Source organism: Armigeres subalbatus, chromosome 3 (assembly GCF_024139115.2).
Source record: "Armigeres subalbatus isolate Guangzhou_Male chromosome 3, GZ_Asu_2, whole genome shotgun sequence".
NCBI classification, from domain to species: Eukaryota; Metazoa; Arthropoda; class Insecta; order Diptera; family Culicidae; genus Armigeres; species Armigeres subalbatus.
This window is the reverse complement of record NC_085141.1, coordinates 106307590-106320718: the sequence shown is the minus strand read 5'-3', so window position 1 is coordinate 106320718 and position 13129 is coordinate 106307590. Positions and strand designations below refer to the sequence as shown.

Below are 13129 nucleotides of genomic sequence, written 5' to 3'. Positions count from 1 at the left end.
GGCTTAGCTACTTCCCATCGTCCTGGAAGTCAGCGAAAGTCATCCCCATCCGGAAGCCTGGAAGGATCCTTCCTCCCCAAAAGTTATCGTCCCATCAGCCTTCTCTCAGGGTTATCCAAGCTTTTCGAAAAAGCTATTCATCATCGGTTACTTGAGTCTGCCAAAATCTCAACATCTTGCTCGAGGAACAGTTTGGTTTCCGACGCGGTCGGTCAACTGTACACCAACTGACTCGAGTTACCAACGTCCTCAGACGGAACAAGTCTGACTCTAAAACATCCGCTTTGGCCTTACTCGATGTCGAGAAGGCATTTGACAATGTATGGCATGATGGCCTGGTGTACAAACTACAACGCTACAATCTTCCCAGCTATCTGGTGAAAATCATCAACAATTACCTGTCGGCAAGGACATTCCGGGTCTCAATCAGCGGAGCGAGCTCCAATGCGCACAACATCGTCGCAGGCGTCCCCCAGGGCAGTATCCTCGGGCCCCTGCTTTTCAATCTGTTCACCTCCAACATGCCAGAACCTCCAGAAGGCGGCATTCTGTCTCTGTTCGCAGATGACACATCCATCGTCTACAACGGTAGAGTGATCAGAGCGCTAGTGGCAAAACTCCAACGAGGCCTGGATGCCCTGACAGAGTACCTCACCAGCTGGAAGATCTGTATCAACGCGGCGAAGACCCAGGTCATCATTTTACCCCACTCCAAATCCCCTAAACTTGTTCCGCCTGGGGACTGTAAAATCATCCTCAATGGCACGACTGTGGAATGGGCCAATGAGGCCGGCTACCTTGGCTTGACCCTCGACAGCAAGCTTATTTTCAGGCAACAGGTTGACAAAACGGTGACAAAGTGTAACGTCTTGTTGAAACTACTGTACCCTTTGATCAACCGCCGGTCGTCATTGTCCCTGAAAAATAAGCTTGCTGTCTACAAGCAAATCATCCTCCCTGTGATCGAATATGGCATGCCGGTCTGGGAGAGCTGCGCTAAAACCCACCACCTCAAACTTCAACGGGTACAAAACAAATTCCTGAGGATGATCCTCAACACCCCTCCCAGGACAAGAACATCTGAGGTCCACCGTCTGGCCGGGATGAAAACCTTACATGAACGCTTTGGTGAGTGTAAAGAAAAGTTTAGGGTCCGTTGCTTGCATTCAGATCAGGCTCCAATTAGGGCGCTAGTTCCAATCTAGGTTATCAAATTTTTTATTGTAAATATTAGTGTACATAGTAGTTAGGTTATCAAATTTTAAAAAAACACACCAGCGCCTCCTAAAGGCCGTCATTATATATCATATTAACACTTAAATAACAATGTAAACATAAAAATTTAAAATTGAAGTTGGAGGGCCGAGCACTGTACATGTAGAAAAATAATAATTGTAGAACAGAAAATGATTAAATAAAGAAGAATTTTACTACTTACTCCGCTGGATTCCATCGAAAAAACGGCAACAAAAATACAGGTAATGAAAGATAGATCATCTCCCTTGAAATGGAATAATATATGTATTCCTATTTTTCTTTTAGGTTAGAATACAATCGCTAATGCAGCATACTGTAGAACGAATAGTGAAATCATTGAAACACGAAATCAATCAATATATGGATGAAAATAACCAGGACTTCGTCGAAATGGCCCTTTTAAGTAGTTGGGGTATGGACGGATCTACGGGATACTCGCAATACCATCAATCATTCCCAGGTATGTATCAACAAGATGATTCAGATGTATTTTCAGTGACAACGACTCCAATACATTTGTATTTACTAAGTAATCGTAAACATATTTTCTGGTACAACTTGACCCCACAAAGTATTCGTTATTGCAGACCAATTATGCTAGAGTTTGTGAAGGAATCGAAGCAAGTTGTGATCGATTGCAAAAACACCATAGAGAGAGAACTAAGTGAATTAGTTCCAGTTAAGATCGATTTGGAGCAGGAGAAATATGTTTTGGTTGACTTCGATTTTGTCATAAGCATGGTGGATGGTAAAGTTCTAAATTACATAACTGGTACGTCATCTATGCAAAATTGCCCAATTTGTAAAGCCACTCCAAATGTAATGACAAGCCTAGAGGTATTATTTTTTTAAAGAAATACTTGTACATTTTTAAAAACTGTTTTGTTTTTCAAATATTCTAGGAGTTTGAAAAAGGATATACACCAGAGATAGGGACACTTATTTATGGAATATCTCCATTACATGCATGGATGCGATTTTTCGAGTGCCTTCTTCACATATCTTACCGAATGGATTTTAAAAAGTGGCAGGTTCTTCTTCTTCTTCTTCGTTGGCATTACATCCCCCACTGGGACATTGCCGCCTCGCAGCTTAGTGTTCATTAAGCACTTCCACAGTTATTAACTGCGAGGTTTCTAAGCCAAGTTACCATTTCTGCATTCGTATATCATGAGGCTAACACGATTATACCTTTATGCCCAGGGAAGTCGAGACAATTTCCAATCCGAAAATTGCCTAGACCGGCACCGGGAATCGAACCCAGCCACCCTCAGCATGGTCTTGCTTTGTAGCCGCGCGTCTTACCGCACGGCTAAGGAGGGCCCCGTGGCAGGTATCAAAGATATTAAAGGAAGCGTACTTGAAGAGAAAACAACTTATACAGAAAAGGCTTTATGATAGCTTTGGTGTGAGAGTCGACCAGCCAAGGCAAGGTGGAGCAGGATCAAGTACAACTGGAAACATTTTTCGACGAGCGTTTTCGAATCCAAATCTGTTAAGTGAAGCATTAAATGTCAACGAAGAGCTAATTCACCGGTTCTGGAACATTCTGATCGCGATAAACTGCCAAGAGCCAATCAATCCTGAAAAGCTAGATAGTTATTGAAAAGCAACCTACCGGTTATATTTGCAGCTGTATGATTGGTATAAAATTCCTGCTACGGTGCATAAAGTCCTTGCCCATGCTGGGGATATAATTATTCATTCACCAGCACCACTTGGAATGTTGGCTGAAGAAGCAGCTGAGTGTCAACACAAGCACTTAAAAAAAAGTCGAACTCATCATGCCAGGAAAGCCTCAAGAGAAGAAAATTTACATGACGTTTTCATTCGTGCTATGAACTCGTCGGATCCTTTGATAAGCTCCCTCAACTTAGGTAAGCGACTTCAAAATAAATCTAATCTGGAATATCCAGAAGATGTTCAAAGTTTTTTAGTGACTGAAACTTCTTGCAATACAACAGATTCGAGTACAGAAAAATATACCATAGCAGATATTTCAATCGATCTTGAAGAAATAAATGATGATTTTGTTGAGGATGTTCATGTACATAATGAATAAATAAATGTTGTTGCAGTATACTTATATATCTTGAAGCTTTTATTGCATGGAGTTCGTTTAGCTTTAATAGAGCTTTATATTGTATTCCCTTTACTTGTTTTACGGGTTAAGAGCCTGAACCAATCTTAAAAATCCTACAAAGACAACCTGTTACGTATGTAGATGCAATGGCCTGTATTTGACGGAGTCCTTGTGCAACTTAGAACATCTGTACAACTCAATTCACATAAAAAAGTATACAATTTTCTAGTTTGAACTCTACAGGTCTGCGCTGCAATAAAATACACATCTATAGACTGCTGTGTACATGAGACATTCGTAGATAAAAGGGATATATTCCATAGAGATCAAAGGTCTGTATTCCAGGGAGTTTGGAGACCTTAGAAGTAATAACGACCTGCAAAACAAGTATTTCACATCTTTTAGACAATAATCTACGATATAAGTGTGAAATATTGCAGAAATGAAATGAAAATATTTTCGGCCACCTACTTGTATGGAGCCGCCCCATAGTGCTATGGTGGGGTGCAGATGGCGGACGGTACGTGGAGGAGGCGAATGAACCACGAGTTGCATCAGCTGTTGGGAGAACCATCCATCGTTCACACCGCGAAAATCGGAAGACTGCGGTGGGCCGGGCACGTAGCCAGAATGTCGGACAGCAATCCGGTAAAAATGGTTCTCGACAACGATCCGACGGGAACAAGAAGGCAAGGTGCACAGCGGGCAAGGTGGATCGATTAGGTGGAGGACGATTTGCGGACTCTCCGTAGACTGCGTGGTTGGCGAAGTGCAGCAATGGACCGAGCTGAATGGAGAAGACTTTTATGTGCAGCACAGGCCACTGCGGCCTTAGTCTGGTAATAAATAAAAGTGTCTTGAAAACGTTCATGAAATTGCTGCACACTGATTCAAAAGCCCCCAAAACTTGCGTTTTTGAGTTTATTTTTCTTTTGCCCCTTAGGATTGCTATGATCGGGGTGAGTTTTTTTTAAAGTTGACAACAGTGATGGTAAAAACTCAAAATCTCAAAACTCATGGACGATTCAAATCAAGCGTGAGTTAAAACGCACCCAACTCAGCACCTAAAAACTCATGGATGAGTTGAATCATCCATTTCAATCATCGTATGTTTTCTTTTGTTCTCCTTTGCTAAAAACAGAGAATTGACGTTTCTCGCATAAAATGTTAGACACTCTTTCATGTATAAGCAATACATTGCCCCCAAATTATTTTCGAATGCGTTTTAAACCAAAATGATGTTTTGGCAAATGAGTGAAATGATGCGTTTTAGCATTGAAAATTCAAGCGTGATGCATTCCTTTAAAATCGCAGACGATTTCGTTCGCACGGGAGGACTCGTTGATTGAGATTTATGAGTGATTTTACCAACACTGGTTGACAAGTGATTATGCCGGAAGAACTAGTCTGCTTTGACAAAAGATATTTTAGTTACTAGATAAAGATTGTCGCTATCGTCGCTGTCCGGAACATCTTTTGCTGGCGAGGATAGGGGAGCTAAATGTCAAAAAAGGAAAATCCATACGATTTGACAGCTTGGTACCCAACATGTTCCGGACAGCAGAACAAAGGGAACCGAAGCGACAATCTTTATCCAGCAACCAAAACATCTTTTGCTTTGACCAAATGAACACTGGATTGTGGGAATCAGCTAGCATAATCCTCTTGAACTTTCAGGAATGTGGTTTGGTCAGTCAAGTCACCCAGTCAACACAAAATCGTATATGATGTCATATAAGATGCTAAAGTGGAGGCGATATACGTACATTTTGTATGGGGAAGTACCTATATGGCCTCCACTTTAGCATCTTATGTGACATCATATACGATCTTGTGTTGACTGGGCAGTCACATAGGACAAAGTTTAGTCAAAATGTAAATTTGAGTATATAAGTATTGTTTGTATGTACTTTAGGCGTTGATTATTTATTGAGTCATTTCTATAATTGTGAGTTGTATATTTAATGTAAAACACAACTTGTCTTCTATATTTTAGGTCCGTTATTGTCACTGTGTTGTTGTCGATTGTCTGTTAAGTTTCAACATAAAGATCTTAGAGTGAAATCAGTAGTGATTCAGTTTCATTCCAAATTTTCGACCACTATTCTAGTTGGCATCTGGAGCAAAATAGAACAAACATGTTGGTTTCTCCAGCCGTGTTCCTCTCATGTTTTTCAAATTTTCAATTAAATGAAATCATTATGTTGCTGCCAAGAAAGGCGCCGTAATTACAAAGTGGATTGATCCGTAGATAAAATGACGCATTCATACACCAAAACAATTGAAAAATATTTGAATCTCGTGATTCATTCGTGGTCCAAATCTGCAGAAAATAGAACGGAGCGTTATACCTACAACCCATGATAAATTTCTTTTAATAAACCCCAATTGCGGGGGCACCGGTTCTGATGATGTATTTCAACATGATTTACAACAAAATATGGTCCCCAACGCAAAATGAGCGATAACAAAGCGTTTTATCAAACCCCATCGGTGGGGGCCGCATATCCGAATCATTTACAATGTTGTGAAAACTCATATGTGAATATGTACGTTATGTCACATAGTTATGTGGAAGATATTGATTAGGAAAATGTATGGGAGGTAACCACTTTCCCTTCGATGGGACTCGAACTCATGACCCTACTGTACGCTAGGCTACTGAACGAGCTCGAGATTCCCAAATTGGACGCATAGTCAAATCACTCGCAATTCATTTCTCAAGCCAACACTTCCACATGTGTATAGTACACGTTCACATTAGAGGAGCGTGAGTAGGGGAAACTGGGGTAATATGCACCCCCGGGGCAAAACGACCCTTTGGCATTTTTAAGTACATTTTCGGCAGTTTTTCGAGAGTATTTACCACAGCGCATGTAGTTCGGATCTCGAACTACCAATCCAGTAGTAAACATTCTTAAAAATATTCCTGGAACACTGCTAAAAATGCCAAAAGGTCGTTTTGCCCCGGGGGTGCATATTACCCCAGTTTACCCTATTTAGAATGTCTGGCGGCTATACACATGTGGAAGTGTTGGCTTGAGCAGAGTGTTAAATTTACGAGCATACCTAATGAAAACTGATTACCGTGCCTATTCATTTCAGCTACCAACACGTTCACTCAAAGAACGAACGAACTGACATTGACATGATAATGAAAAGCTTTGTATATTCACTCCGACTTCTATATTTTCATTCTCATATTCGTTGTGTTTGCATTCATTCATATTCATTTTGAATTTTGTCACTGATCATCTTCGTTTGATCATAATCAGTGTGGAAGTGTCGGAACGTAATCGATGGTAGTGATCGATTTTCCAAAGAAATCCGAAGGAAAAATGGAGGACCTAAACGTCACATCAGAATCTCCGTCGCCCTCTACATCTGGTGAAAATACAAAAAGAAAAACCAAAAATCGAAACGACAACGAGGAAACTCTGGCCAAAATTGCGCTCAGCTATATCCGCCGGGATGGTACTAAAGCTTTATGTTCCATCGATCCCGGCAGTTGCTGTCGGTACACCCAAGAAAAGCTGGACGTAGGAAATTTTGTCCGTCACTTCCGGACACGCCATTATGAACTGGCTGCAGCGAACGGTTTATTTAAAGATAAAGAAGTCCCGGAAAAGAAGCAGAGAGTTATAGAGAAACGTATGGTTGCCACAGACACACCACTCTTGATGGATTCTGTGCTCCTAATGCTAACAGCCCACAATCTTTCCGCAAGATGCCTTCAGTGGAAGGGCTTCAAGCAACTGCTTGAGCCACTATCGAATGCTTGCGGTGTTACCGTCAATGGCGTGAACATGATGAAAAACATCAAAGAGGTGGGCCAAAAAATACGGGAACACATTGCGTCGGAAGTACACGGGCGGATAATCAGCCTTAAAATCGATTCCGCTTCGCGGCATCAGCGGCATATATTGGGAATCAATGCCCAATATACTGTCGACGATGTCGTATGCATTCGAACCCTGGGTAAGTGGCAAAAGATATATTCATCGACCAAAAAACAACTTAACATTTTTTTTCATTCAGATATGCTCGAAGTACGTGAACGACAAACCGCCAAGTTCCTAAAAACGAAGATAATGGAAGTCGTTCTCAGCTACGGAGTTGTTGTGGGGCAAATATTTTCCGTGACATGTGACAACGGAGCAAACATGTTGGCAGCAGTGCGCCTCCTCAAACAGGAATTCGAGCTGCTTGCCTGTGACTCAGAGAACATTGACGAAATGGAGCGGGCTGACCACGAAGCGCACGAATTTGTTGCAGAATCCAGTTGGCAATTCTGGACGTGATTAACAAATCGAATGCGTCAGTCAAGATTGTTACGGAGATCGCCAAAAAGTGCAAACACGTCAAATATACACTTAGCTTCGACACTGCGCAAGTATCGCGTCCTCCAGTATGGGGTCCATGGTGCGGCATTTACGAAATGAACGATAGTTTTCTGCAGAACGAGCATTTCTTTAAGCAATTGGCGCAGCAGTTTCCCGAACTGGGTAATAGACTTTAGTTTTTTTTTAATTTTCATTAGTAATCATCTTTTTGCCTTTCTTTTTTATTTGATTCAGATCTTGGTGAAGCGTGGCAGTTCATTCAAAACTACGTGGAAGCTTACAAACCACTCTATATCTGCACGAAGAACATGCAGGAGCGGCACGTGTCATTGCCAGATTTTTATCTGCAATGGCTACTGGCCATAATGGAAGTATCAAAGCTGAAGGATAATCCATTATCTGCTCCTTTAAAAGATGCGTTGACTAGTCGTTTGGAAAAGCTTCGGCAGTCAAGGGCCTTTAAGGTGAAGGTGGGTTGAGTACCAAAACAAAGCTTTGATAGTATTGGTACAATAAAAACTTTCATATACTGTAGTAGTATTGGTGTCGTATTTATAAAAAAAAACAAAGAATATTAGTAGGGTGGTTCAAAAAACGACCCAGCACCACCACGCTCACTCGATTCCGTCCCATGCTCCGAGTGTCCTCAAAAAACCGATTTGAACAAAAACTGGTTGAGCGCAAGCCGGTTCAAGTTTGTATGAAAACTAGTATGGGAAACTAAACCTTTTATTACACTGGCTACGGAGCCTCCCCTCCAAACGCTGGCGAAAAGACAACTCACATAGCTGAAAGCAACATTCCAGAGACTTCAGTGAACGAAAACCGCACCGCAGGAAAGATCCATTGATTACGTAACGCAAATATAGCATTTTATACTCCACTCACCCTTATGTCACACTTTTTGTATGAAGTATCTGCCCCTGGTACGATAGTGTAGACTAGACTAGACTAGAAGTATCTGCCCCTGGTGCGATAGATATCACAGACAAATTCTGGGTATTTTGTTGAATTGCACGTTTCACTGATGCCTTCTGAGAAGCCTAATTATCATGCGAAAGAATCGCAACCTCGATTAAAATCGACTCCCAACTATTGGAACGACCATTCAATATGGATTGTCTATGGAGTTGAAGCTCTTAAATATTTCATCCAGTCATATGGTCTCCCCCCTCGCCATCGCCCAATGACGGAGAGCCAGAATCAGAATAATGTTAAATTCAACCTCGCCATATCAACTGTCATACAAACCTGAAACGACCAGCGCACGGTAAGCCTCTATTCAAACCAGCCCAAACCATTGGATGACACCCAAATTATAAATCATAATCAGCTGAGCGTGGCGAAGCAAAATTATTTTTTGAACCACCCTACTTATTAGTTTGCTGCTGTCGGTGCCGGTGCACCGCGGTGTTTACATTCGCTCCGCGATCAGTTTTTAGTCGTTTTTTTCGGGCAAAACTAGCAGTTTATACTAAGTTTTCGGTTCAAATAAGTGACTGATTTCAAAAAGTGGTGTTTAATTTGCATTCTATCAACATTTCGGGCTGCTCATGTGCGGGGCAGTGAGTAAAAACTTGAGAAGTGAAGTGCAGTGATGAACCCACCAAATCGCGAACGGCTATTAAATTGGCACGAAACTGCTGATTTATGCTACAATTCGAGCCGGAATACATAGGATTCATTGAAGAAACATGTTCATTATCACGGGAAGTAAGGAAATATGCTGTGAACAGGTTAGTAATTTGAATATTAAACTTTTGTTCGATGCTGTTCGATGCATTCGAATGTTGGTGGGAGAGGAGTGCGGGAGGTGTGGGGTTGGCCCGTGGAAGGTCCGGTGCCATATTGGCTGCCATGAAGGTACTCTTCCAACTATGTCCTTAAGATGGCTTTGTATTTGGACCCACGATTGAATTACATGGGATCAAAACTATTCAACCCCGAAGAAAAAGAACACATTCAGGTAACTATGTTATAAATTTATTGGATTATGTTCTCACCCCTGCCCCATATTTGTGTGTATTTCTAGTTCAAAAACTCAAAGACACACTGATTTTCTCACTACTCAATAAACAACACACAAAAAAGTTCCTATTTGACAGTAAGGGCATTACCCAAGTAACAATTACAAGACTTCATAGATTTATTTAAGTTTTTTAACGGCTTTATCACTGCTTTGTTCAATGCCGCGAGATTAGTTTCATTGGAAGACTTGTAGCTATCTTCAAAATCGTAATAAAACGTTCAATAAAACCACAAATATCAATTCTTTATGAGCTTATTAGAGACCTTATGATTATCTTGAGGACTCTAATAAAACCAATTTTGAAAACTGTCATAAAGCAGAATATATTGGTCTAAGCCTTGTCTTACGCAAAACCTAAATAAAACTTAGTAGTTTTAAATAGGTTTATAATGGTATTGTACAAGAACACAATGTTTATGTTGAACTTCGTGAACTATGGTCAACTGAATGGCTAAAAACAGATCAGTTTATGATCCATGTTCCCCAAACATTTGAACAAATAAAACAATAAACACCTGAAATTTCCGAACTGGGCATTCACATATTTAAAATTTTGTTGTTAATTGGTCAAATTCCACTTCTGAAAATGGAACAGACAATAAAAATCAAGCAAACTATATCCTTTTACTTTCGGTAAATTAAAATGGTATAAATGCGAATACACAACGAATGGTGTAATGACCAAGATTCGATATACAAAAACTTTCAATAGTATGAAATATGCATAACTGTGGATATGCTAACTGACCACAAATTGAAAAAACAGCCAAGTTCCAATTGAATATATAAGCATCGTGAAGAAGAACGGATCGTAAGGAACAGATTGTAGCAACTTCCAGCAAAATACTTAATGTATTTGAAAGTTATGCAAAATGTTATTTTGGCCGTCAAAATTGCCCACAGTGTAGTAGCAGCCATGCTGGTAGAAAAAAATAATTTTGTATCGGCGTAAATCTTTTACAAAATGCATTGTCATTAGTAGTAATCGCTGCATTTCAAGATGATTTTCAAAATTTGAGGCACGAGATATGTTTCCTTGCAAATCGGAATGCCACCAGAACAAATGGCAGCATATCGATTTATTATTTACACTAATTAATTGGCCGTAAATCACAGTATTACGACGGCGCACTTGATTAAACTGATTTTCTTACCTGTTTTCACCAGAAATTCGAATGCGCAGAAAAAATTGCATGCACGCGAACGAATTCTGGGCATCCAATTTCCAATAATTGAACATTATTTTTCATCCATGTCCGTGATGTTGTTTTTTATTTCTTCCATTTCTACGATTATTCTTTTCTTCAAAACAATAACAAAAAGCTCCACGGAAAAGAAATTCCCTTTTTTGACAGTGGTTTTATGGAACTCTTATGAGAAACCTTGAACTTGTTTTGAAGACGATCTCAAGAGTGGTCCACTTAGTCATATCATAATCTTGTAGCGGTCATCAAGAGGTTGTCATGTAGATTTTAGTTTTATTACTAGTTTTGAAAATTTGCTCTCCAAAACTGCTAATAGAGTATGATAAAACTCAAAATGTTACTTGGGTATATGGATTAACTATTGTATTCACTTTTCCAGGGCTACATCGTTGAAACATATAACAGGATTATTTCCTTCCGAGAATCTGCCAAATTACGTTTGGACACTTCATCTTCAACCCAAGAGGACGACTTCGATTCATTCCTCATTGACATGTTCGGGATATGCGATGCCCCTGTTTCTGGTGAAACCAGTGGGTCACGCTTTCTCCAGCAACTCAAAGCGCTTGAAGTAGAACCGAGGCAAAATCACGGCTACGATGTATGGAAGCACTGGGTCAACAGACGGGATACACATCCCGAGTTATACACCGTAGCTTCCGTGGTCCTGGCTGTTCCCTCAAACCAGATTTCGGTAGAAAGGGCCTTCAGCGCGCTGCCAGTAGTGATGACAGATCGTCGTGCAGGCCTCGGAGAAGAAAACCTGAGAAATATTCTTCTTGTCAAGCTCAACGAACCGCTGATCGAAACTGTCATGCCTCAGCTCTATTCGACGCATTAGCAAGTTTTACGCTATGCAAATCCAGCGAGAAAGCATGGCTGACTCAATTTACCATCGTTAATTATTTTTAATTTCCTAACGCATTGAATTCGTTATAGCATAAATCAAAAAATGAGTTCATTTATTTCGCAATCACTGTCATTGTATGCTTAAAATAAACAAACCGATTTTATTAATTCAAAATAAAAAGGTTTTAATACTATAACTATTTCTCTGTTCTTCTGCTCGTTTCACATAATATTGAGTGTCATGGGCACCCGAGAGGAATTCGAGAACTGTGTTTGTAGGAGTCGTATGCATCATGAGTTGAGCCAATAATATTGTGTTTCTCATCCAAAACTTGACCATCACAATACACCGTTAGATGACTTTACCCATTAATGGGTAAAGTCATCTAACCGTGTAGTGTGCATACCACTAAAAAGTGCGATAAATGAATACAATAGTGTCGGATTACCTCGGCGTCTTCAGCGCACTCCTCCATAATGAATCAAGGAATTACTGCATCGAAGACACCGAGGCGATACAACGCGAGTTTGCACTTTTATCACGCTTTTTGCACAATTCGAAGTGATAGCTTTTAAAACACGGTAGACTACGGTGGGCTAGATACGTTTGTCGTTTTCTGGGAATGTGAAAAGTGAAAAGTATCAGTTTTTAATTAAATAGAAAACTTACATATTACTTCCCGTCAGGGTGTCGACTCAAATTTGAGAATGAAATTCCCTGACTTTCCCTGACTTTCCAGACCATTTCTCAAAAAGTTCCAGGTATGAAAAATGTTTTTTTTTCTATTCCTAGAAGCACATGAAAATCTCTGCATGTTTGATTCCTATCCATATGAGTTCCTGAGTTACTTATGACTTCTAGTAGCAGAACATTAAGGATATGTAGAATTTCGTAAGAAATTCTGGTCGTTCACAAAGTAAATGTCCAGAACCCCTGAAAAGTTTTCATAATTCACATCTATCCAAAATTTACTCCAAATTCTCACGGACTTTCTGGAGTCGCTATAGACCTCCAAGACTACTGACACGACGCTTTTGACACGACTTTTGAACAACTTTTTAACTATCGTGGGAGCTTCTAGAAATCCTTCTAATTCCGTTAAAAAAAACTTACGGGTTAGGTATTTCTGTAGACACGAGAAACCTCCATTGGGTCTCAAGAATACTTACGAAGTAAGAATTCTTATTCACTCTCTGTACTTACGAAGTAAGAATTCTTATTCACTCTCTGTGGAGTTAATGGACTTCTAAAAATAATCACGAACGCTGCAATTTTACAGATAATCAAGAATACAATCCCCACCAGATCACATAAATCCATGCAGCACTTACAGCCTAGAAAAACATTCTAGCCATGTAATAC

At 40.2% G+C, this 13129-nt stretch overlaps 1 protein-coding gene and 1 long non-coding RNA gene across 2 annotated transcripts in view; one reads left to right on the top strand and one right to left on the bottom strand.

The window, feature by feature from the left end:
- The window catches only part of LOC134227081 (tRNA (cytidine(32)-2'-O)-methyltransferase), a 34449-nt gene that overhangs the window by 12718 nt on the left and 8602 nt on the right, over positions 1 to 13129 (bottom strand). The window lies entirely within an intron of this gene.
- On the top strand, positions 2005 to 2813 carry LOC134224756 (uncharacterized). Its single transcript, XR_009983048.1, has 3 exons — positions 2005 to 2094; positions 2160 to 2288; positions 2591 to 2813. It is a non-coding gene; the product is annotated as an uncharacterized LOC134224756 (long non-coding RNA).